Source organism: Scatophagus argus, chromosome 2 (assembly GCF_020382885.2).
Source record: "Scatophagus argus isolate fScaArg1 chromosome 2, fScaArg1.pri, whole genome shotgun sequence".
Lineage (NCBI taxonomy): Eukaryota > Metazoa > Chordata > Actinopteri > Scatophagidae > Scatophagus > Scatophagus argus.
The window spans coordinates 17854419-17880552 of NC_058494.1; the positions used below are offsets into that span (position 1 = coordinate 17854419).

Genomic DNA, 26134 nt, shown 5'->3' on the forward strand with positions numbered 1-26134 from the left:
TTTATAGATGAGCTTTTATCTCCCAGGGAGGTCGTGTTTTCAGTCCTGTTTGTCCGCTCCAGTTTATTTAAACGGTCTGTATGGTACTTGGCAGGATGTGAACTGGGAGAACAACATTACAACATAAACAGGAAAAAAAAAATATATCTCAATACTGTGGCCCCAGGTTGCCATTTTATTAGTTATGCTGACCAGGGCTGGAACAACAAGGCGGCTGATCGGATGGGTTCTTCCGTAGCCTAACACACCTTCAGTTTCTTACCTTCAAATCCAATGCACCCAAAGGCACGGTAGGAAGAGTGGTCGCATACATAGCAAAATACCCACACTAACGCTGAAATTATGAGCTCAGTAACACAAAACCTTCATTCATCTGGTAAAAACACCAGTTAACTAATTCTGACGTGTTTTGGCCAGAAAGAAAGTTCCAAGTTTTCAAGAAGAAATACCAAATACTTTCTGATGACCCGCTCCTTCTACTTCTAATCCCAATGAATGTAATTTATTTAAAGAGATTAACCTACCCCGTGAAAACATAATAAGGGGTATTTTTCCAATTTAGTCATTAATGCAATTTTTGTCTTTGAAGCTTTTAAGATAATTTAGGTGATTTTAGCCTCACTGAGGCCAGAACAGAAGAACATATTACCTCCATGCTGTTCTCAGGGTATACGAAGGTCAACAATTTGAATTTGACCCTCTGTGGGGTGGGGTTTCCTCCATCAGTGTGTCAATTATATCCAAACCGTTATCTGTCATGAGCCCACACAGCTCGCCGCAGCAGCAGTAACACAGCCTGTGCTGTGCTGCGGATTCCCTCCTGCCTGTTGCCTAGTGATAGCTCGTCTCGGGCCGGGCCTCGGAGCTCAGTGCGCAGTACTCGCAGTATAAATGGTATTGTGAGGAAGCACTGAGGGCCGTACATCCTCACATGAATGGACGCGTGGGGAAGTTTCCACTTTGGTTGGCAAAGGTTACTCTTAGCGCCCGTTTGTTCTCAGGCTCCACTCTTGCATTGTGCAAGCAGCAGCAGCTCTGCTCAGGTAGTAATCTTTATTTTTTCTTCATTTTTGAAAAAGAATGTTTGTTTGTAAATGTGTTTCCGGTTTCTTACATCGACACTCACAACACATCTATGTTTTAGGGCTAAAACGATTGGTGTACTGACAGAACGTTGAGTGATTGAGAAGATTGATCGTTCAAGCAGTTACTCTCTGACTCAAGCTTCTCCGGTGTGAGGATTTGTTGCTCGTCTCTGTATTATATCACTGTGAATGTAAAAGACTGTTGGTCATACAAAGCCTAACATTTTCAGCTAAGTCACTTTTTTTTTTTTTTTTTGACATTTCATAGACAAAGTGATCGATCCATCAACTAACTGCAGCTTGTCATTTTAAAGGTGGCATCTAGTGGTGAGGTTGCTTTTCAAGCATGTACAGTAACTATGGTGACCCTCTGTGGAGCCAGCGTTTGGTTTGTCCTTTCTGGCCCACTGTAGAGCAACATAGTAAGATGGTAGACTGACCCTCTCCAGATATAAAAGTCTCATTATAAAATACAACATATAATATGAATGTTATGCTCAACTTCAGAGAGCCTCTTAAATCTTAGGCACTAGACTTTTAATTATTGTATAGTTATGTGGTTTAGTTAAGTGATTCCCATCTTATGTGTCAGGGTCTTTTCAAAGAAAGAAAAAGATTTTGATGTAAATCTGAGGGGTCACAAGATGATTAATGACTTTTGACAATTTCTTTAATCTAATTTTTTTTAGTGAAATATCAGATTTTTATTTTTTTTTTAAGTTTTTGGTCCTTGAGCAGTTATGAAACCATTTGAGAAGCTTAGAGTGGAAATACACAAATTGTATGCCATAGTGAGGTATGTATCAGAGAACCAAGGTTATGTGAGTAACCTTGTTTTTTTTGTTTTTGTAAATCTGAAAAGTTAAATCGATGATTTGAAAAATAACGAAAGCTGTCAGGTAAATGTAGTGAAGTAAAGTGTAAATATTCATCTCTAAAATGTAGTGGACTAGAAATATAAAGTATCTTAAAAATGACATACTCAGGAAAAGTACAAATACCTCAAAATTGTAATGAAGCACAGTTCTTACTTTGCACTGCAAGAAAAAATGGCAGAGAAAGGTTAGCTACAATATTTTTTTTAATTTTTTTACATTTTTCTTGGAGGAAAAGCTTAACGTCCACTGCAACAAACATCTGGAGTAGGAGACACTGATGTATCTCCACTGATAGTCCTTTAATGAACTTCATTTTAGGAAGTGATGAATCAACTCATTCCTTGAGGTTATTAGCCATTTATCTACCTAACACTTAATGCCTCTACTGCACTTCACTTCCTCTTGATGAATGACTGTCCCTCTCACCGCTTGAACCAACCACGTCCGCTGCTGTTGCCTCTCAGCACTAACTCATCCGACAACAGACAACACGCCACGGTCGTGAGAGATGGAAAAAAACGAACGAGGCTGCCTCAACGAGTAGAATTTGATGATACGGGAAGCACTTAAGAGGTTTGGATGTCAAGATGAAAGTAGTGGAGGGAGGCTCCCACACCTCATTCCATATCCCTCCATCTCTTTGTTCAGTAATCCTGCCCTGCAGCATCTCGGCTCTTCTCATTGCCAGCAGATTCTCAAAGGGCCGTAGCATTAGCAGTGGTAGCGTCTCCACGTCTCCGCTTAATCCTATTTTGTACCTTTGTTGTAGCCCTCGAACTGATAAAGGAGCACTTAATCACCATAACCTGCTGTCAATGAATGATGCTGAATGGAGTTACTGTACTGTAGCTCACCACTGATCCATGCACACCCATACAGGTAGCTCTAAAATGCCTTTGTTTCCTTCAGGGAGCGGATGTTGATGTCGGTCATTAATCTTGACGGTTACCCTCTGAGGGAGCACACGCATTTGTGGCCGTGAGGTCAGCGCGTTCACTCGACTCGTCCCTCGTGGCTGAAAGTGCGTGTTTGTGTGAATTTGACAAGTCTGACCTTTTTCTCCTTTAGACTCGTCTCATATCCGAAAAGCTGCAGTTCTTGAAAACCGCATTGAAATGCCAGGTTTGTCACTGGCAAAACTGGCAATCTGAATGAATTCCCGCATTTGATCACAGCTCAGCAGTGTACCAAATCACATCTTGTGTTTCATAATGAGATGTGTCAGAGCCATTTTTGAGTACAATAGTCATGTGTGAGAGCGCTAGAAGCAGAAATATTCATTCATCTTTTCTTTCTCCCCTCTCTCCTAAATCAGGCACGGTTAATCACACCCAGGTGAATACGAGGCAGATCAGATTAGTCCAATCTCTTTGATTGTCCAGATGGGATTCATGCCTGACTGCCTCTTCTTCAGCATCAAGAACCTGACAGCAGGGGGTAAAACTGCAGGGGTCATTCATTCATATCACTGACAATCCCACAGCCCTCCCAACGCAAGATGTGTACACTTTACAGTCAAGATTTTGTCAATAAATTACCCACCCTCTCAGGTTTAATTATAGAGAAATGTATAAAATAATTTGACATAATGACACCTAAAAATTTCCTTTTGATCCAAAATGAACGTGCCAAGAGCATTTAGCAATAATAAATCAAAGGCAAATGGATTCGCTGGTGAATTCTTGAGATGTTTTTTGATCACTCACTCAGTCAGTGAATATGTCCTTCACGTTACGCCACCCGAGAGCCATTGAGATCACGTGCGAGTCTTGAGGTCGGAGGCGAAGTGCGGTGTGAAACCACCTGAGGAAAGAGGATGTCAGGGATTCAATGTGAACAAACGAGTACTTCTACCACAACTATCCTGTGACCTGGACGACCTACCGTCTCTCCTCACACTGTAATTTTGGGCTCCCTGTTGACAACTGTGGGAGAAAAGGTGGTAAAACCTCTGGATGTCACTATAAAACAGAGATCCTACACCACCCTGTGAGATATAAGAGCCACACACATCCAAGTTAGATCATTTGTGATCAAAGACAGCCTCAATCTAAAGTGTCAGGACCAAAATTCACACAGTGTGACTGCTGCTACGACTCACCTCTGCAGACTGTTGGAATACAGCGTGAAGTGACATACAGTACAACGACTGACAAAGCAAAAGTCAAAATGTGCTCGTACTATGGCAGCATCACAGATGGATGAGTTAATAACATTAGTGTCCTTGCGTGCATGTTTTTCTCTGTTTCGATTGTAATTCTGGCATTCGTTATGTTGTGCAGTGAGACAGATTGCGAGCAAGATTTCATTGTCTTGCACAGTGTGACACGACACTGTGCAAGATGCGCTGAACCTGCAAGGCCGTCGTTATCGCACAGTTTGTAGGGGCTTAAGTTTAAAGGCTCAGGGAAGAAAAACATTTCCTCTTGTAATTTCTAGCCGTGCTGATAGTTTTGGTCTCATTGGTTCAGTTTGTTATTCAAGTTAAACCAACAGTGAGTGAGAAAACGTGTTTATTGCAATTTTGGTGAGCCAAACCTTTTAAGGTATGATGGCAACTAATGGCCATTTTTATTATCGATTCATCTGTCCATTAATTTACCAGTTCCCATCACAGATTTCCCTAAAACCCAGGGTGGAGTCTTTAACTAGCTTATTTTGTGGTGTGGAGCTGTAACTATTACTGCTAAGTCTATTGATAATTTTCTTGACTAATTGTTTCACTTATAAAACTTTTAAAAAGAGTAAAAAATTTTCCTGTGTTTTGTTCAAACAACAGTCTAAAACCTGCTCGATTTGATATAACATAAATTTGAGAAACTGGAACAAGCGAAAACAATGAAAGAGCTTATCCAGTAATTTTCTGTTCTTCCACTGGTAGACTAATTGACTAATAGTTTCAGCAATAGGACAAAATATTTTGCTGTATGAGTGACTTCTCTCGGTGCTGTGACCTTGAGATTGTCAAACTCGAGAGGTAGGAATGTAAAAACTCTGTTTCACTATCACGGAGGACTGCAAAGGAGCATTTGCGTTTCACGCTACAACAGAGCCCATCTGCAACGCTCGTGTGCGTAGGCGGCAAAAGTATGGCAGGGGAGGATGCCAGCACATACTGCTATGGAGAGGGCATACACGCCGACTACCCAGCACCACCTGTCTCACTTGGGTAACTGATGAGCACAAGGTGTGCGACGGTGTGTGCTCTCATTTATCTGCAGAGAAGATGAGTAAGCAGATTCACCTGTGGTGTCGTCCTCAAGTGCTAATTATGCGGTCAATTTTCTGCAACAGGGGACAGAGGGTGACAGAGATCTATTATGTTTGCATGAATATGGAACATGTCTGGGATGTAACAGAGTCAGTGTCAAGAAAATGCAGTTGTATTTTCTCTCTTTTCATTTTTAAGCAGTTGTGTGCTCCTGTTTGTGTGTGTGTGTGTGTGTGGAGGTGGAGGTTGCTGCTGGTTTCCTGCGTCTTCGCCCGCTGTGGCTTGGCAGGAAGACACTGACAGCTCCTGAGCAGGAGAGTGCCGAAGGCAGAGCTCGGGCATGACAGACCCTTCTGGAGCACGATTAGGACTCAGCTGAGCCATGATACAAAGACTACTTGAATCGCTAAGGCCCTGACCCCCTACATAATTCACGAATTGTGTGTGTTTTGTGCAGGAATCTTTTAACCCTGGAAAAGCTGTTACCAGTTCACACTCTTATTTTCATAGTTTAAGCCATAACTGCACTAGAAAATAGAATTTGAGTAAAAACAAGTGACAAAAGTAAAGGCACATTCAGACCAATCTGAGCCCTGAGTGAAAAACTGCAGCCTTGTCATTCAGTTGAATGGAGTCAGTCCATCTGTCAGACCACCCAACTTATACTCATAGAATCTGGGGTTATGACAGTAATCAACAGTCTCGTCTAGCAGAGCATGTATGAATATGTCTATGTATTATTTTCTGCACCTGAAATTTGCTCCACTTAGCTATGTTGCGCCTCTCAATGACTTTGAAATCTTGAACCACAGCAGCTCTGCCAGGATGTTATTTTTGCAAAGTGCCATTCACATTGACTGGCAGCCTGTCATGCTTCTAGTCTTATATATATATATATATATACATATATATATATGTATATATTAATGCGGGTCAGTCCAGCTTGTTGGCAGAGTTGCACTTACTCTCACCATTTTACGCACAGCTGGTACAGCATGGATACTTTCATTAATTATTTAAATCTTCCCACACAGCACCAGGATGGACCTAACTGACCTTCTACGCACTAATGAGCTAAAACTTCGTACGGTGAGATCACAGCCGACTTTATAACTTAAATCAGATCCCCAACACTCACACAGAGATGGTTCAGAGCACTGGCATCTTTTTTTTTAAATCTACGTCATGCATTGGATTCTAAATGTTTGTGGTCGCGTCCCACCACCTTCACAGATCTCGGCACTTGTGAGAACAAAGTTGTTGAGAGCAAAGTAGTTATTATTGACAAATATAAAAGGCCAAAACTATGAAAATGACAGTTTTAATAACTGGAATTTTTAAGTAGTAAACAGATAATTGTCACAATTCTACCTTAGATGGAGCGTGACTAAAAAAAAAAAACATTTTAGCATGTCAGTGAAATAATAGACATAAAATGCTTTACATTATCGAGGTTAAATATTACCCAGAGAGAGAGAGGAAGGATGCAGTGGACCAAGTACTGGAAGTGCCTTTAATACCAGGAAACTAATTATACTCACCATCTGCAAAATATTGCGCAGCAATGATTCCCAAGGCTGTGTATTGTTACCCTTTCATCACGATCACAGTTTTCCCCAGGAGGAAATGCTTCCATCCAGCTCGGGACCAATACAAATCTGCGTATGGATCCTGTCAAGTGTTGCAGTGTAAGAGCGTGATTATTATCCCTTTAGAGGTCACAGCAACATTCAATTAGTTTAGCACTCATATTCAAGTTAATTAGAGCATCAGTGCACACAAAAACAATTCAAAGTGCTTTACAGGGTGACAAAACAATTAAAAAAAAAAAAAAAAGGTTAAAACTGAGACACACAGAGACACACATATATTCACACAAACCTTGCATGATCCTCAGGATCACGGAGGGCTTCGGGTGCATCAGCACTCAATGTTCAATCGACAGATTAAGGACGAGCTCTGGGAATTTGATCTTGACGTGTCTGGTCACCTGGGAAATCTGTTAGGTGGACAGACTGGAAGAGGGTCAGATAAATAACCTGGACTAGACCATCAAGAACTTCACAACAGGATAACAGGTAACAGGATCTTAAAGTCGATTCTGCAATTAACAGGTGGCAAATGGAGATGGATGTGAGAATCGGAGGGATATGATTTCGTTTTTTGGTACTAAGATGTGAGTGGTTGCATTTTGAATGAGCTGAAGCCCTAAAATAGCTCATAAAGGATGTGTTTGTTTGTTTTTTAATGGGACTGGATAACAGCAAACTAAATTCAAAGGAATCTGAAGGTGCTTTGGGGATCCAAATGGCACAGTAACAACTTATTTGACAAACAATCCCCTATAGCTTGACACAGATTAGCTTAGCTTAGCATAAACAAAGGTTGCCTTACTTAAGTCCCACTAAAACACGTATGGAGTGAGAATCCCACCCTGACATAAGATCAGGAAGAGAACTGCTAGAATTACTGCTGACCAACACCCAAGTGGGACTGTCTCATGTGACTGCACTGCCAGAGCATCTAACTGGTCATCAAGTGACGAGATTCAGCAAACTATTTAACAAGTTAAGATCTCTGCTGTTACGGTATGCTCAAAAGAGAGGACCCCTCTGAGAGGAAGAGTGGAGTGTTCTGTGAACACCAGAACCGAACCAGTCCAAACATCAACTGGAAAAGGGTCAAAACCATTGACCATGAGTCAACTGAGGCCCAGAGAAAGATCAGGGAGGTCCTCCACATCCGATGCCTTTTTGAACAGATGCAGTCGATGCATTTCAGTAGCGGTTAATAAGCCCTGCATCGCTGCATTTTGAGGAAATCCTGTCAGCCAAGTTTGAGTCTCCTTACTGACATTAATGTGTACGAGAGACCGCATAACAGAAGTAAAGGAGGCCATGGAAAACAATAACTCAAATGCACAAGAGGGGTCCCCCTATACAGGACCAAGTCTTATCCCGAGACTGAAATTTCGTACTACCTAATGATGATGAGTGAGCGAACTCCACTGGTCAAAAAAGAGTGTGAGATGCAGTTGAAAGCTGTGAAAATAAGTGAGCTAACGCTACCTTGAGCCAAGACTGTTTCATCAAGGTCATGATTGAACCTTCATGTCCAATTTAACAGCTCATTATGACGACATTGTGATCTCGGGGGAGAAGGTCAACTAAAGGCGACAGAAGCGCATGAGCAGGACAATAAATTGTGTCGACCCTCTCCTGACCCCACTAAGACCTGAAGTCGGTGCTCTTCTGGGCTCTGCTGTGTTATTCCGGTCTGCAGGTTGTGATGTGTTTCTCTGGCAGTCTCATAAAGACAAGTGATTTACCCTGAAACGTTGTGTAATCATTATCGATTCTCATTGTTCTCATTTTGTCTAATCACCTTAATTGCCAAAATGCTATTTTAGAGAGCAGATAATCACAACCATAAAAACTCTGGTTCTTCTCCTAATCCTCCAAAGTGACTGAAGAAATGTATTTTCTATCTTTCTTTTTTTTTTTTTTTTAAATCTCAATTAATTAGTGTTACATCAAAGGAGCCACTCTTACTCTATAAGCAGGATATGTAATTAGGCACTAATGATGAAAAAGACTATGCTGCTTTCATTCCTCCACAGTGACACTAAAGGCTTGTATCAAAATCTCACTTCTCTCTCCCCCACAGGGAGTTGATCAGCCAGTCGTTGGGTGAAGCTTTAAACCTCTTGGGTGAGATAAGACATGTAGGGGACATACAAGGCGGGGGAGGGTATTGCTGCTCCTAATGACAAGTGTAGGAGAGCTCAGACTGTCGAGAAAGCCCGACTTCAAAGGGGCATATGAAAAGAGAGAAAGAAGGAAAGCGCAGGCAGGCATGACGTGTCACAACAGAAAGCGGACTGTAGCTGTCTGAGAGAGCGGAATATAAAGGTTTGGGATTTACATTTTTTAAGTTGAATGCCCTTAAATACTGTCAAGGAGACACCTGAGCGCTCGAGTCCACCTCCAAAGACTGTACAATGCACCACCAGAAACACTGGCTCACACCTTTTGAAGCCTGCAGGACTTTTGTTTGTGATGTATAATTAAGCGAACTGTGGCTGGACGTTGGCGTGCTGCAACGCCTCAGACTGTATTTTGATTGATAATAATGATGGTAGCCCCCGGCTGTATGAAACCACTTGCATGATGATGTGCGCCACACAAAACTGATCAAAGCCCCAAAATATGAAATGTGAAGATTAAGGTTTTTAAATGAGAGTGAGAAAGAAAGAAGTAAAAGAGAGAGAGAGAGAGAGATCCTGGAAGAAAAGAGGCTGGTTTCACCATAGAAACAGCAAATGAGCAAATGAATGCATATCAGATCTTTTACAGAAATAGACTCTTTTCTCACTTTTCTCTAAGGGAAGACTGCTTCAAATCCCGGTGAAATAAGGAATGCATAAGGGCCTTCCTAGTGGGGCCGCAACGTACGCGATGAGTTTTCTGGAAACATAATGAAGATGCTCTGGGCCCGTTCGGAGCGGGTTCTGTGGACGTTTGCTGTGCAGCTGATGACTGCCAGAGCCTTGGGATAATGAGGCCTGGGATAAGACGACTGTGAAGAAGGATTGGAGGAATCTGCGGCAGACTGTTGGCAGGCTTGTGTTGTCTGAGCTGGGCTCTTACACCAACTGCACCAGAGGATGACTTCTTCAGATGAGGGAAGGCTTGCAGAAAAGCAGAGGAGGAAGTTTGTGTGAAAGAAAAGAAAAACACCCACGTGTAACAGCAAAACATTCAGCTTTAAGGCGCGTTAGATTTCCCCATGTGGCCTGCTGCTACCAAAGCGACAGGAAACAGAATAGAGGGATGTCACTCAGTGAGACAGTGAGTGGGATGAGATGATCTGCCAGCGGATGAGATGAGTTGACATCACCAAACATACTGTATCGTATCACAGACGAACGCTGTCCTGGTTTTCTGCTGTTTTTGCTGTTTCTCAAAGTGCGCACAAACCTAACTCATTTGTCTGTTGAGACTGAACTCTGCAGAGACGGGCTGAGAAACTTTTAAAGCCCTGATCCCTGCTAATAATATGCTATATATTATTAATAGTTACAACATTTATTCAGTGCAGTAAGTGAAAGTGTATCAATCAACTTCGAATATTCTAATATGAAATAATGTCAATAAACAGCAGCTTTTCGTAACTTCGAATAGTCTACAGCCAGACAGACATGACACAGACATGCAAAACCCTTCATTTCTCCTACACAGAGCCGCGACACCAAGCAGTGCGTCTTCTTCTGGTCGTTTTTGCGTTTGTTTTGCATCTCTGTGTGGTAAATTTGTGCCTTTTTGCATTGGTTTCTGGTTGTTTTGTGTCTCGTTGTCGTTTGTGCCTCTTTTGGGTCATTTTGTGGGGTGAGTTTGCGATATTTTGGGGAGAATTTTCAACACTTTGTGGTTATTTTGCATCTCTTTGTGGTTGATGGACTGACTTTCCATCAAGCCAACTATCTCTCACCTTCTAACTTTAGTGGGCAAAAGGTTCCAGAGGGGACCTTGTGCCACCTCTGGCCAGCCCCCCAGCCCTGTGCCTGAGGTCCAACCCTCCGTTCAGACTATTCTGAGAGCATCAAGAGAACAGAAAGAGGCAGCTGCTGCTTGCATCCCCCAAATGTGTTTTATCACAAATTTGGGCATTTACAGTGTGCTCTACACGCTCCATCTTCTGTTGTTTTCCAATGATTACAATTTCAATTTATCAAAAACAACTTCTCCAACAAAAACACAACACAGCAGCCCATGTTCAGTTGGCACCACAGTTAACAGGGGCCATTCATTAGGCTCTCTCATTCATAGTTTCCCCTTGAACCAAAGGGAATGATTAAAAAGGCCGCGAATGGTTGGAGAGTTTCTGATTCTGCACTCATCCCAGACTTCAATCATCCTGTAATTGAAAAGTTATAACGAGGTTCAGCCAAGCTCAGCTAAAGCGCTCCAGCTTGACTCGGATTCAGCGTTGGCCTCGTCGCTCAGAACAAAGAGAAGACACAGTTGTTTGAGTTTTAACACAACAACCAGTGTGGAAACAGATCTTCACAAGGGGCTTTTATTCTGTTTTCTTTTTTTTTCATCAAGCTTGAAATGAAGTGACATTAAAGCTTGATTTAATGCAAATTGGATGCGCAAACGCAGTTATTTGTCATTGCGCTGCATGTGTGATCAGCTGCAGTCCATTCAGACTCACAGAGGATACGAAGGAAAAACAATGTATACATACTGCATTAGGGAGCAGACGACCAGGGAGGAGCATCATTAATCAAAGATCTACAAATACAGCTGATAATGTTAATTCAGAGCAATTCATTTCCACAAAGAGGAGAAAGATGCAAATCCACAATATGTGCTAAATTATCCATTAGTACGCCTAGCACGGTTCCCACCTTTTCTACTGGCTTACTTTTTTTTAACCCATCAAGATACATGAAACATGAGATCTGCAATCCCTGATGTAATGAGAGGAGTATGTCAGCTTGCATGCTTTTATTCTCACCTCGAGCCCCAGTGAGGCACTGTTAGTATTCCCCATACGTCTCATCTTGCTGCTGTAGCTTTGAGGTATATATATATATACTGTATGTGCAAGTGGATGTCTGTTATTGTAAAAGTGCTTCAGATGAAGGCCCGCCGCCTTACTGAGGGCATCACAGCAGCGCAGGAGGCACACAATCAATCGCCACTCGCACATATCTGCTCAAATTAATTTCCCAGTGATTACCTCCAGGTATCCGCCGCTGATGTTTTTCCTTTGCAAATCTATAGTGCAAACAACCTCGAGCAGCTGCACGTGTGCGTATGTGTGGTTTGATTTATTTATTTAATTATTTATTGGTGTGTGTGTGTGTGTGTGTGTGTGTGAGATGCACAAGCTGGTCGAAGCAAACTATAGCTTGTTGAAAAATGAGCACCCCTGGGCAGTGAGGGAGGGAAAACAAGAGAGGCCGGGGAGAAACAGGAAGAAGTGGAGGCAAAGTTTCACTCTATGTGTGTGTGTGTGTGTGTACATGTGTATGTGTGTGTGGGTGTAGAGTGAAAGAGGCTGAGGACAATTTTTCCTGGAAGAGGGATGTGGAGAGTTAATATAAGAAGTCTGCCAAAATATTAAAGGCCTATAGAGAGAGAGAGAGACAGAGAGAGAGAGAGAGAGAGACGGAGAGAGAGAGACAGAGAGACAGAGAGAGAGAGAGAGAGAGACGGAGAGAGAGGGACAGAGAGAGAGAGAGAGAGAGAGAGACAGAGAGACGGAGAGAGAGAGAGAGAGAGAGACCGGTCCATCTTAAGAGAAGGCTGCGAGTGAATCTGTCCCACTGATCAATACTCACAGGGTCCTCTTCTGTGAGTAAGATCCTTACATAAACTCAATGGCAAAGCCTATTACTGTGCACTCAGCTTCGATATACAGTTAAAATATTATTTCATGCTTCGGTGCCCGTTAGCTTACTGGACTTTCTTTTGCTTTTTCTTAATATTCGTAGTAAAAAAACAAAGAGACATCTCCTGAAAGCAGGCGAAATGGATTCATAATGTTCTGCTGTACATCTTCCAGATCACGGCGAGACATTGCCGCTTGTCTGTTGGTGATTTCCTTGACAACCCCATTTTTAATCTTCAATAACTTGTTGGCGTTCTTCTGGAGAGGATGTGGGAAAAAAAAGATCACACAGAAATAGCTAATTCAAACTATCATAAGTCCAAATGAACCCATTACCATAATTCTCACTGCTATTCAGTTTTCTCATATCTCTGTGCTCGAGGGCAATGCTGGGAGCCTTTCCTACCCATCTCCATTACGCTCAGCTTGTCAGCCAGCAAGCCAAGCAGAACAAGGGAGGAGGAACAGTGGTCATAATGAGATAGACAATAACAAAGCAGAGGACAGAGGGATGGTGAGTGAGATGGTGCTAAACAGTCTGCATGCCTTGAAATGAAGCGTGGTCATCCCTCACAAGCATGGGGCTTTGACTAGGGATCATGAATTTAAAACAAAGGAAATGACAATTAGCGGGTTTTTCATCATTTGGAGTAGCCGGCCGTTGTCCAGAACAATATCGAGCGCTGTTCTCCACATCATTTAGAGAAAACGATGAATTAAACATGGCCACTTACCACCCTGGCGGAGATGTGATGAAATTTGAAAACATTACTGACACTTGTTTTTATGTGTTATTTGATTAAAATAGCGTCCACGAGCGTGAAGGATTCTGAAGTGATGAGTGATTAACTGGGAGGTGAAATGAACCTCCCAGTTGCTAATTCTCTCCAGAGTGTTATTGCCTTTGGCAATTGTAACACTGGCATGAAATTATTCATTTGCAGCACCGAAATAAAATTCTTATGCTTCCAGCCTTCCTGTTCCAGCTGCCCTTTTTCTCTCATTTCATGTCTGCTTTTTTGGGCTCAGATTCATCCGTGTGATACGACTAAACCTCTCAGTCTGTTTTGCCTGCAGCTTCAGCAGGTGTATCCACAGCCCGTCACAGGTCACTGATCCTCAGTCTGTCCACCTGCTCCCTGTCTGTCCTTCTTTAAGACAGCAAACAGGAAGCTGCTCTTTCTGCCAAAATAAGAGGTCAGACGATAAAATGCTACTCCATTTTCTTCTTATCAAAGTGTGGCCCAGTTCCAGCGTCCACACTAAGCCCGAAGCACTGAACTCTTACAGAACTTCAAATGACATCACATCCAGAAATGGCAAAGTGTCTAAGTGAAGGTAGGTTTTAAGGACCCCAATGATGTGTGGGGATGGAACAGCGTTTGCTTAAGCCACACAGCACATAATTCATGCCTTTGTATACCAAAACACAGGATCATTTTAATCATTACAACAGCGCTCCAAAGTTGATCAGAGAGCCCTCAAACACTTGTCGAATTCATCATGGGACAACCCTCATGGACTACACGAAAAAACAAAAGGCCCCTCATTCACTTTAATGAGACCACTGTGTTGGCATAACCAGGGTGCCAAGAGAGCTTTCAGCAATGCCTGAAACAAGCTACATGTTATCCTAACACACATGGCTTTAGTGTTTATGGCTGACCCACACTCACAGAAAGGTTGAATCGAGTGCCATCATAAGGGAGGTGAAGGAGAGGTGAGACATGTTGACTGAAAAAAGGGGAATCACAATGCACAGTGTGGGTCTTTCAAGAGTTTCTCTTCCTCTGCAGTACATATATAAAGCGGAAAGCATACGACAAAGCTTCAAACCCTGCCTTCTTTCTCACCTCCACACACACATAGCCAGTGTGTGCTGTGCTTTTCATTTTCTTGGTTTTAAAAAACTTACAAATATTGTTGGGTGCAGCACATCAAATTAACAAAATTAAAAAGTTGTCAACGGAGGAGGTTTTAGATGCTATTCAGTGATTCATTGCAATTTTTTTTTAAGAATACCGACCCATTAAAGAATGATGGATTTTAAAGAATTTCCCCTCTGGGATAAATAAAAGAATTCTGATTCTGAAGACAGCCTTACAACATAGTCTCGCTAGTACCTTAAGCAACAAAGCCCTTAGCATTTATTTTAACACAGTGTTTTTGTGCTTCTGGTCTGAACGTCTGGTAATCAGACATGCAGTTAAGTCAGTGGGTCTTTAAGGTGACACATGGGCGCTTGGCCTATGTCACTGAGGACAGGAGGAGGAGGACAACATTACTTATTTTATGAGACGTCTGTGAAATTGGAGACAAGCGGCTCTACCTGTTTTGTTTGACTTGTTCAGGAAAAGTACAATCTACCAATCAGTATTTTGAGAACAAAAGCTCTGTTTGTATTTCTTATTTGACATTATATACAGTATTTATCTTTGACGAAAGTACTGACATTGAAATTCACGGCATGCAGCCATAAAAACCTCATTTTATAGTCTCAGTTTTCAACACAAGTCAATTCAAACTCAATGGCAGAGCCAGAAAGTCAGAGCAGATGTGCAGTAGGGATCAACACTCCAGGAACTATGAGCGATACAATATTGATGGTTGAGCCTAAATAATGAATCCAACCAGAGAAGAGAATGTGCTGCTGCTTCACATCAACTTTTCTCTCTTTTTCTAAAAACACAGTAAAAACTAAACATAATGTAATCACTTAGCCATCAGTGACCATTCATGATATCCTCTAATATTTCCAAAAATAATCTTCACCTACTGAAAAAAACAAAACAAAACATTATTTCAACACACAGCCCAGTTTTTGGTCTTTGTTTTCAAATTCTCTTCTCCTTTCTAATCATCTGCTCGACAGCAGCGAGTTCTGCTGTATCCCTTGCAGTTTGTCTTGTACAATAGCAGGCGTACAGTATCAGAGTCCTAAAATCGAGCACAATGGCATCCCCAGATAAAAGCCCCCCAAATTGGCATCCACAGATGAGGAACGAGGGTGTGTGTTTCCCGTCCGACAGTCTCCGTCTCCCTCTGCTGCTCTGACAGCTGTGTCTGTTTCACAGGCCTCATTATGAGCCTCTCCGTCTCAGCTTTTTCCATGTACCTTCGATCGCCCACCCTCGATCTCTTCCTCATATATTTTCTTCTCTCTCTCTCTATCCCTGTGACTGGGGCTGATCTTTGACTGCCACCCCTTTTTAGTTGCAGGTCCATCTACTGCCCTGATTGGCAGGTAATTACCAGCCAGGTGACAGCAGCCTATTCCAAGAGTTGAGAGGTTATCAAGGTGTTTTTTCTTTTTTTTTTTTTTTTTTTGGTAGACTGAGTTTTCCAGGACCTCTTGGAGTTCTCAGAGCTGGATTCTTCTTGTGAGGCAGTGCCAGGCGGTGACAGGGCAGAGCTGTTAGTTCTGTCGTTCTGTACATGGTTTTGTCATTGCCGCTCCCATCCACGTCCTCTTGAGCCATCTTTGATCCTGCGACTGAAAGGCAGGCGGGGGAGAGTGTTTGTTTTCCTGTCTTAACCACTGTTATTGCAGTGGGACAGGCGTTGCGATTCAAGTGCATGCAAGGTTATGTAAAAAATACTGTAAACTAAGCAGAAGAAGAGAAAGATGAAACAAAGCCTTAAGACAAAGTGTGTCAACACTGAGATACAGGATTAGAGTGGGAGTTAAAAGTCACAGGGAAATGGTCTTTCGATGGTGTCTTTCTTGTTAAACAGCGTTGGGAGGCACAGCTCAAAATAGGTTGGACCATAACAAAAATCAAAAAGAAACTTTTTGTTTTCATTGTCTTGTCATGTCTTGTGTCGCCTCCAGCAGGCACTGTACCAAAATTTCATTTTAAAATCGGGTTTTTGTAGGATGCAGGAGCAGGTTATTTAGGGAAATCCTCAAAGATCAGACTGTGGCATGTTTAGTTAGACCTCCACCGGACATGGAGCAACATTTTAACGTGAATTTGGTCTTACTGACCACCAGGTGAATGTACGTACAATATTCAACCCCCTTTTAGCTCTGTTTTGGTCTCCACCGACTCTTAAAGGAAATATTTGTCTCTTTTATCAGTTGCTGTTCAGTGTACAGCTACTAATGGACACTGTGTCACTGTGAACAAGCCCTTTAACATTGCACAGTCATTTGATCCAATTTTTGTATTATGTCAAAGTTTTAAAGAGCTGTTTTAATGGAAGACATTATATGAACGACATGAAACGACCACTAAAATTTTCTTACAAGCCAAACTAAAGGGAGTTTGATAAGAAAAACATGTTTATAATGGGAGAAGTAAAGCATCCCAAAGGCTGTAGTGAGGTGCTGATCACTGGATGGAGGCTTGGAAATAGAAATGGGACAAAATGTTACAGGAAGAAAAATACAAGTGAAGAATGTAACACCTTTTCCCTCTTTCTAGGAAAAAATGGTTTTGTTTGTCCTGCAGCTCAGTGTCTGAATGCGTCATCGTATCCATCATGTCACAGATATAACAGCTTGCCTGTTTCTCCTCAGCTTCTGCTTCCTGGCCTTTTGTCTTGCTAAGTGGTGTAATTGTTGTCTGTGTGATCTGGTCAGGTTTCTGCTGGCCACTACCCCTCATTTATCTCATTCACAGAATTAACACATTAAAACAGCATCCTGCAGCTACATTTGCTGTTCAAAGACCAATTAGCTGCTCATTTAGCATTAGCTTCTCAGCACCAACACTGACACAAATGCTAACTAACAAAAAGGAGGCAAAATAGAGTAGCATTTAGCATCATAATGCGCTCTGTAGTTAATCACAGGTTCAAGCAGCTCAGGATTTGTTAAGCAAGCAGCCAAAAACAAGCACTTTACCTCAGAATGTGTTATTTTACCCTCTGAACTTTATATAGAGCTCTGGTTAGGATGTACAAGCAGATAGACTTCTGAGAAAAGAGATTCAGTTTTTCCCTGTGAAATTGTGAGAGGTAGAGTTGAATCAGCCCTTATCTGATTGAAGCCACGGCGCCTGTCAGAGCGACGCCCCTGTGATATTTTCAGAACAACATGAACAAGTTGTGTCTCTTCTTTCTACTCAGTGTACTGTTAGTGCACACATTCGGACCTCGGTTACATAAGACTCAGTAGCCTTTATTTAGCCCGAGAAGGCTCTCATTTGAGGTGCAGCATAAATGATGCAGGGCTCTGAATGACGCACGTAGACACAAAAGCAATGGAAACGTTTCCCACTGAGGCCGCCACTTTGGGCACAAACAGTCGCCACCATGCTGGCAACACGGCTGAGTCACATAGTGGACTGCATGTATGACGTCTGCACCTCTACTGCAAGTCTGTGGCTCAGGTCTTCTCCCAGGACTGAAGTAATCTTTTATTTTAGATGCCTTGGTGCATAATTCAAGAATCAGACATTTGAGCATTAAAGCAGAGCAAAGAAAAATGCGGCCTTGCTTGCTAAGAAGAAAAAAAAGTCTCTTAAACATTGATGCTCCTCAAATGCTGAAAAGACAAACAGTCCTGCAGACAAACATGAGGGTGTGGTGGGACTCGAGGCTTCCTCTTCCACAGACCAACACCACAGAACATTCTGGAAACTGCTGACCGACTATTCCCATCCGCAACCACCACGCCGCCATGCAGGACCATCATTTACCAACAAGACGGTGCCTTTTGCACCAGCTCACCCTAATGCACACTCCCACACATGCTGACAGTGCTATTATCATCTCAAAATTATAGTATTCTCCCTGCTCTTCACTCAACACAAGCAACTGGCAACACCAGCCTCACAAGTCTCTCTCTTTGGCCCTGTGATGCATCTGCATGTATCGAAGACAGCCAGAGTTACACGGACGTGGTCCTCATCAGAAAGCACCCTGTGTCCCGATTGATATGCACCAACTGTCCTCATATAGGCTGCTACTACTGCTGCTGCACTGGAAGAAAAAAACACAAGCAGGCAGAGAGCTACTGCACAGAGACACAGATAAAAAGCACACAGCTTACTCTATGATCCAGCTTCTCTGTTAGGCCCTAGGAAAACAGGACAGAGCAGCACTCTATGTTAAACAGAGCTGCAGATGTGAAATCATTAATCTCATGTAAACCAGCCCGACTGATGCTTCGATGCTGCTCGGGATGCAGGTCCACTCTTGTTACATACGCACTCATGCTATGAGACTTGAAGGGTTTAAAAGATCTTCTCTGGATGTGATTGTATTTGACAGGAGTCTTTGATCTGTTGCAAAAGGATGAGAAATTATCTCTGGTGATGCAAGGAAAAAGAAATATAGTCATCATGGTGTTTGTGTGCAGAAATTTATTTGGTTTTCTAATGCTGAAAGGTCAAGAGGTTCGTGCTGAAAGGGGGATAAAAAAATCAGGCATATGCCACAGCGATCAGACATCACAGGGCCTCTCAGATGTTTACAAAATTAATGGTTTTCAACACATGCATAAACTGTTGCAGTCAGATTTAACAGACCCTCGTGCTGTATCACCTTCACTATGGCAGGCTGAGCCACGACTTAGCTCATTAAATGGAGACAAAAGAGGGCTTGACAGTTTACATAAACCGCAACAGATATGCGCCCTGTAGGCATAATCAGCAACACCAAAACATCTCCTTAATTAAAAATCATTAACTTGATGCATTTGCTATTAACAGCATCAATTAATTACATACAGAGCTAATGTCTCATAAATAATGGAAAGCAGGGTAGACGGATGAAAGGATAGATGGATGCGTTCACTGTAGAGGGAAAGAACAGATGGATGTTCCTTTCACTAGTTTTGCTGCGTCAGTTCACGTTAAGTCTCCCGCCCAGTCCACTAAACTACACTAATGGGGCTCTGGTGTCAGCGGTCCGGCGGTTGATGGCGACAACTTTGTTTAGGGGAACAAATGGATCTGTCTGAACCGCTGCTTGAGCCATCTGTTGAAGGGAGCCCACTTCCACTGAAGCAACGATGGCCTCTGCAAAGACACGAAGCCCTGGTATTCAGCATCGCTAATTTCATTAAGTGTGTAAGGGGCCACAAGTGTGTGCACACACACACTTTCGCATCTGCATGTAGTTGTTGCAGGAGGAAGTGTGTCTGAGTTGCAGAAGCAGATGGTCAAAGCTCGTCCTAATTTGTGAATCTCGTGTTGCCATTACATTCCAGTCGCAGAGCTGAGCATCTGTTTTTACAAAAAAAAATTAAATTCCCGGCAAACTTTGAAAAACCCAATAGGTCATTTGACAAAATACTTACTGTTGCAAACGTATTTCCAAAATCCGCAACCATCTGGATGAAAAACAAATATTCCAGCTGTTGCAAAACAGAACAAAATCCTACTGATTCTGTTGATCCCCTGATATTATCTCCAACATCAGATGGAGCTCAGCAGTTCAGAGTGAAATATCTTGACAACTAGAGGATGGGTTCCCATGAAATTTGCTTCTGATACTAAAGGTTCACAGAGGATGAATTCTCATGATTTCGGTAATACCCTGGTCTTGGTTTTATTAAAATATCTCAACAATTATTGAATGAATTGCAGTGAAATGGCTGGTGCATACCTGACCTTTCATGTAGCGCCATCTTCAGGTCAAAATTTCTGTTAGTCAGATACTTCAGTTTATGACCTGAGCTAATAAGAAAAATGCTAGCAACATGCTAAGAAAAAAAATGTGCATAATTAGCATAATGACGCTAGCACTTCGCTATGCCGAAGTGCAGCTTAACAGCTTTAACTGCTAGTGTGGCTGTAGACACACAGCCCTGTTCCGAATGCGAACTAAGAAGGCAGCCAGAAATTACGTATTGCATATGTCTGTGCTCATCTTATTTGGTGAGAAACAAAATTAAAAGGTTTTATTATCAGTTTGTCTAACCTAATATTACAGCCTTTTCTACCGAAGAGTATTTACAGCCAAAAAAAAAAAAATTTTGTTTATATTTTTCTTGCATCTAAGAAAATGAGTGAGGAAAGGTGTTAGTCCTGGTTACGTGGAAAAGGAAACCAAATTTGCAACTTGGGGAAAGGCTTGAAAATAAAAAAACAGATTTAGCATGTTTAATCTAGACAGTTAGGAAGTCTTTAAGGGGTCTGGAAATACTTTGCATTTGTCATCACCTACAAATCATATAAGGCAGGCATATGTATAATACAGAGTGCAACGTGTTGGGAAAAGCATCAGCTCCCCTCTCTCTCTTCTCCCTCACTGCCTCTGATTCTTTTTGTTTCTTATTTCTCTACCCGTGCTTGTTTCCCACTTCCTGTCAGTAGCAGCAAAAATTATAAAAGCAACTACTTCATATCTTTGAGTATATCTAAAAACAGGAGGGCTCCCAAAGCTCCCTTCCAAGTAGAAAGCAATTCTTTTGATATACCGCAGAACAATTTTATGCCCAGTTCATTTATTCCCTGGGTACTTTAATTGTGAACTATTTTCAGATCCACTGTAAAATTCCTACCATCTAATATTGTTAGAGTGGTGGTACCAATTCTCTTCAAAGTCTAGACACTGCAGTTAGAAACTTCAAGCTCTGTAAGTGCTTTATTACACACCCTTAATTACAGTCATTCAATTTACACTTTTTCTTACTGAGCGAGTATATAAAATATTTAGATTTGGAAAACATTGGTCCCACATGAACTAATGAGCCACAGCTCAGACTTGCCTCCTTGTCAGTTTCTCACTCTTTGTTGGAAGTGAATTTAACAAACTCTACATGTGAGCAGTGTTTTATCTCCGTTATTGGTTTAGTTTAGGGTCTACAGACTTCAGGCTTTCAGATATGAAAACAAACAACAAACACTGCAAGATTTTTCCTCCACCGACCGATCAAAGCCCACATCACCAACCCCATTAGTGTCAGTTTACTCCACACTAAATCTATAATCTATCAGTAGAAGTCGCAGTTCACAGCTTGTCCACCGCAAACCACATCCAGAACGGGGCAGCAGTAAAACAAAGTCAGCTTCCATCTGCAGCGCTGGCCTCCGCATGGAATAGTGCTGGATGTAAATATAAAGCAACTTTTATTTTTGTTGTGTTTGATGTATGATTTAGCTGCTTTGTACATGACAGAGCAGGAAAATAAGATCAAGCCACTTAAAGCACTTTTTTCTGTGACATTTTAAAACCAGCTCCGGCTGGGGCCATCAATCTTTTTCACAGCAAACATTTTAACTTGACAAAGTATGAAAAGAATAGGTGTTACCAAATAACTTTAACAGTGGCTCTCTTCTTTTGCCAGCACACACAAATCCAGGATCTTGAAACCGCTAACTGAAATAGTATTCATTTTATTCATTTGCACTTATGCTTTTCTTACTGCAACATGTCAAAATGTCTTCTGTGAAAAACACAGATACTGGAATAATAAAAAAAGGAAAAGGGTACCACTACTCTCACTGACCAACCCACACAGTATGCACACATTTAAGGGTACAAACTGTATTAAAGAATTATTAATTTAAGGATAGACGTTAATAATTCAGAATACTAGAAAACATACTTGTAATTCTGGTAATGCATGTGCATGTGTGTAAATTTCATGTTGATCTGTCCCATACATTTCAGTCAAGGCCACAACCTGATGTTGGCACTAAAGGAGGGAAAAAAACAAGGAAGTTCATCATCTGGAGAACCAGAATGTATATCCAATGTATACCAAATATTGTGCCGATCCATCAAATAAATGTTGAGATAAGGGCCAAATTTGACCTTGTGGTGGAGCAGGAGGAGAATGTCAGAGAATCACTGAAGTTATTTGGATTCATCATCTGGGAACCAGATGAATATGTCTAACAAATTTCATATGTAAATATTTTTTTTCTGTACCAAAGTGGAAGACCGCTGAACCAACGGACAGACAGACAGACACTGCCATCTTTAGAGTCCCGCTCTATTTACAGGTTGCAAAGAGCCTGAACTGAACTAGACCACAGTATGCTGTACTGCTTACTGCTGCATATCTTTCCATACTACTGTAGCTTATTTGAGCAACACACAATTTATTTTGTCCACCATTTACCAACAAAGAAAATGATGATGCTGAGTTATGGTAATTACTTTATCGAACATACAAGTGTTATGTCAAAGTCTGTTTGGGTTTCTCTCTGTTTTCTCACTTACCTCAAACGGTAACCCAACCTTAGCCCTAACTGCACCCTCTGAGCTTCTGTGATCCTTATGCTGCCCTTCAGAACTGCTTCTCAGATGGTTTCCTCCCGCACCTTTCTGATGTCTGAATAGGGGTGGGGTAAGTCTGACCATTTCTGTAACTAAAACCGACTATGCAACATCCACATCCATTTCATGGCCAGCTGTGTGGCAGGTGGAAAGCAGCCGGGGTTTGAACTTCCCTCCCAAGATCTCTAATTTATTCCAGGACTATTTCTGTCATTTCTGTTCTGGTTAAATTCTTGCACTGAGTTGGGGGCTACTATAATGATAAACTATATACTATGAGACAAACTGGTGAAGCATCAACAATTTCTTCTTGCAATAATCTAATATTTATAGGTTCAGGTCATTGCCTCCAGTGTGACTGCTTTAAGACAATATCTGGACTAATGCCTCAATTCGATGAGGTACCTTGATTTTTCAGGTATTTAATTTACTGGATTAGTCATTCAGTTATTACTGCCGCCAAGGAGGTTATGTTTTCGCTCTGGTTGGTTGGTTCATTTGTCTGTTTGTCAGTAGGATTATGGGAAAGCTACTGGCACGATTTTCATGAAAACTGGAAGGGTGTAGCATGGGCCAACTGCTAATCCATTAAATTTTGCAGTGGATCCAAATCACAGGTGGATACACACATTACTTTTCACTTCCCAATATGCATTTCATCTATATCTAATATCTAAAAGCAAAACTCTTATCAGATGGGGGACCTTGGGACAAACTTGTCAAAGGGGGGTCTGTAGTCTAACCAGGTTTAGGGGTTGCCAACCTGAAAAAGTCTCCAAGCACCCTTCCAGTTTTATCTGTAAATGGCATTTCATTGAAATTCTAAAAACATTACTATGACAGAAGACTTCATCAATATTTTCACTCCTAAAATTAACTAATTGCTTTGCTGCTGTGCTTGCATTTGCATATCCAATCATATTAACCTTTTTATATTTGGCAAAATAAGTGGCTAGCTGATTAAAAGATTCTGCCTGGTTTCCCGACTACTGAGGAGTACAGTACTCATCAGGATACTGGGATTGTGTATATGCAACGCTGACAGACATGTTTGCCAAAATGAGACACAAAGAAAATGGCTTTGTCAAAACAGTGAGCATGTGCAAGCACATTCAGTGTCCATACAGGCACAGAGCCTCTCAAATCAGAAAAGCCTTTTAAATCCATGCTTTACAGGAATTGTACCATAATAGGACACCTCTTATCCCTGCCGAACAAGGACACGCAGGTTTAGTAACTGAAGCACACATGCACTGTATGTGTAATATTATTGCAGAGAACTATCTACCATGATTTAATTAAAAGATAAATACAGCAAAGTTTTAACAAGAGGCTTAATTTTTGCTAACAGACAAATGTACACCTGCTCCTTCAGGATGTTGGGGGATGGATTAGTCTTTGATTAGATTCTATTGCTGATGGGGCAAAGCAAAGAGGGTCATTACAACAAGCAGCTTGAACCACAAACCTCACCAGCTCCACAGGGGCTCAGCATTTACTTGTAAATACTCTTCGGTAGCTGGAATAACAGGTGGAGGCTTCATAACATTTCAGGTGCAGTCTGTCTGCCACAAATATCTCCTTCTGTACAAGAACAGATTGGAGTCCAGTTCATTTTATAACCAACAACTGTGTAATTTTTATTTATAGATTTTCTTAGCTTTTTTTGCCTTTATGAGACAGTATAGGCAGACAGGAATTGGTGAGGAGAGACAGGGGTATGACATACAACAAAAGTCACAGCGACAGTGACAGTGTGAAGGCACCAGGGGTAACCATTTGGCTATCAAGGCGCATCACAACTGTGTTACTGATGCAAATAATCTTGCAGTTCAGTAGTTCTGCAGAGAGGTGGTGGGTGACTGATCCTGGTACAGCAGCTGTGTCCCAGCTGCACACTAAAGATTAGTTCTTCCTACCAGTGGAAAATACCATGCCAGAATGAACAGCACTACAAGTGCTGATAAGATTAACCAATATTCTGATGGCTTTTTTTCCCCAGTCAATTTCAGCCCAAGTTAACCATGCCATTAACTCTTGAAAAAAGTCAGTCCATTCACTTTCCTCGAAGAACCTGTCCAAGCCAACTTATTCTTCAGAGGTACAAGTGGTTCCTCCCTGCACTTGTGTTGCAAAGCCTTAATTACTTAAAACATGGTGATTGCTGCCTGACACTTCTGAGGAAATGAAGGAGGTTAATAGCTTCCTCTTTATGTCATGACACTAACCCAAATTACTTCAATTACAATAATAAAAGAACCTGTTTCAGCGCATTCCTATGAGTTTATCAACATGACATTACATGCATGCACATTGACATAACAGTTGATTAAAGACTCAAACACTGATCAGTCAACATCTTCGCATTAAAACTGAAAATAAAACTCATAAACTATAAAAAACATAAATGTTATGTCTCTGTTTTATCCCTACACAAACACAAGTGTAAAAACAACTTTTTTTTTCTTTTTATGGAGTGCCGCATGATGCACAACAGCTGGGCTGTGACTCTGCACGGCATCCCAAAGACTTGTCATGCCAGGTTTGGCTTTAGTGCATCTGCACAGAGACCAAAACCAAAGTCTGTGCTCACTGAATGCATACAGCAGCCAAACACCGCAGCCAGAGATATTGCTCACACAAGTACAGCACGGATGTTTATCCGTTCAGTTCAATTTATTTATACAGAATCGATTCACAACACAAGTTAGCTCATGACACTTTTAATTATTTTTTAATACAGAGAGACCCAACATTCGCCCATGAACAAGCACTTGGCGACAGTGGAGAGGAAAAACATCCTTTAGTAGGCAGAAGCCTCGGATCAGACCACTGCTCTAAGTGGGCGGCCATCTGCCTTGACTGGCTTTGTTGTGAGGGGGAGAGAGGGGGGTATAAGGGGCACACAGAGATGCAGTTACAGAGTACTGGAACTATACGTAATAATCAGTACACATTCGGAGTGAAACAGATATTTCAACGTGTACCATTTCTTGCTTAATTTGTTGTCACCTTTCCCCTTTTCATACTGTAAGAGACACATTGACAGAAAACGCTCATTTCCGAATGAAACTGTGCTGCTATGCCTTTTGCCTTTAGACTTTAAAACTTAATCCAGTGTATTCTGGTAGCCAGCATACTTTTTTTTTTATTAGTGGGGAGAAGGGATTCCTTCTTTGTGTTTCATGAGACCAGTGTCTTCCCATTGTGGCTCTGGATTTTCTGTATTATTCCCTGCATAATTTAACACAATCGTCTTGGTAGCCAACAATGCCTTTTTTGCATTTTAAGCAATTGGGAAGCTCAGCTGTAAATTAGAGTAGTAATGAGCTTGCACCAGAATGCTGTGTTGTTTTCTCTCAAGGCTTCATCAGAACTCG

At 41.7% G+C, this 26134-nt stretch overlaps 1 long non-coding RNA gene across 2 annotated transcripts in view; it reads right to left on the reverse strand.

Annotated features, from left to right (window-relative positions):
* Window positions 1-2106: 2106 nt before the first annotated feature.
* Window positions 2107-26134, reverse strand: part of LOC124073180 — a 101706-nt gene continuing 77678 nt past the window's right edge. Inside the window, exons 3-7 of one of the 2 annotated variants that reach the window (XR_006845655.1) lie at window positions 7056-7189; window positions 6716-6845; window positions 3848-3950; window positions 3670-3766; window positions 2107-3387 (exon numbers count right to left, since the gene is read on the reverse strand). This is a non-coding gene — a long non-coding RNA (uncharacterized LOC124073180). The remainder of the gene's footprint in view (window positions 3388-3669; window positions 3767-3847; window positions 3951-6715; window positions 6846-7055; window positions 7190-26134) is intronic. The other variant, XR_006845654.1, reaches the window with a different exon arrangement.